The following is a 1315-nucleotide window of genomic DNA, read 5'->3' on the forward strand; positions in this document are numbered from 1 at the left end:
TCCTTGTTTGTGTCAGCCACTGTTGTCCCCCCCCTCGCTCTCTGTCTCTTGGCTTTGTCTGCCGTGTGTGCTATTGTCTTCCCATGGCAAGTTGTGTGTCTTAGTCTAATTTTCCATGTGTGTTTCTCGTACTGTGAAGCATAACTGTGGCATCATCGTGTAGGTGCTGTTTTTCAGCAGGACGGGAAGCGATCAGAAAGTTTGCTCAAAGAAATTTCGTGACTATTCAACACTCCACCAGTTAGTTTAACCAATACTAAGGTTTGTCACATGGAATGTACATGGAGTTGGTTCAAGGGAAAAGAAGCTTAAAATTACTAACTAGTTAAAGAACCTACAGGCAGACATTGTCTTTCTACAGGAGACTCATGTGTCCAAAACATATTTATAAAAAACAAAGCCTGTACTTCTTTTTCTTCTGCCTGTGATATTTCAGGTATTACCGAAATTCTGTGTATTAATGAATACACAGAATAATAATAAACAGATAAAATATTCACATGAACAAGGGGTTTTATAGAGCTAATCTAGGGAAAGCAAAATGTGTTTGGCACAATAGTGAATTCAGATCATAAAGCTTCCAGAAAGGACAGGATTTTTTAAAAAGAAGTATTTGTCCGGAAACAGGTGTGCTATCCCCTCCTGAAAAGTCAGGAGTGAAGGAAGGCATGTTACAGCTACCACACCAATTACACCTGTGGATGCTGACGCCCTCGCTGTGGAGATATCAAAGAACGTTGTGGACAAAATATCTACTATGATGGACAATAAATTCGACGAGCTCTCAACACTACTAAAGAATATATTAGCACAATTTGAATTAAATTTTAAACTGATTGCTGACACTGAGAATCACCTATAAACTGCAGAAGACTCCATGTCAGGTATAGGAACTAGACTGGCTGATATGGAGACTAAATTGCACATGCTTGGAGGAAAATGTCTAGATTTGGAGGGCTGGAGGTGAAGAGATCACATTGTAATCCTGAATTTAAAAGGTCTGAAGAAGGTCAAGAACAGGTGAGATTCCTTGAAAGCTGGCTACCAGTTTTGCTGAGTCTATGAACTAAACAGGGGAAGATCAAAACTAACAGAGCCTCTTAGTCTATTGGATTATCAAGACCTAATCATCCTCGTGCAATAATTATGAAGTTACATAATCTGGTGGACTAGATGAGAACCCTCTGTCTTATAATGGGCAGATCATTTATTTCGACAAGATTTGGCAACCGGAGTTAAAGAACTGCAACGTGCATTTAAAGGGGAATGCCAAAGCTTATCCAAAAATTACGTGCTTTTCTATGCGCTACCCTGC

The sequence above is a fragment of the Oreochromis aureus genome, linkage group 20 (genome assembly GCF_013358895.1).
Source record: "Oreochromis aureus strain Israel breed Guangdong linkage group 20, ZZ_aureus, whole genome shotgun sequence".
Classification (NCBI taxonomy): Eukaryota; Metazoa; Chordata; class Actinopteri; order Cichliformes; family Cichlidae; genus Oreochromis; species Oreochromis aureus.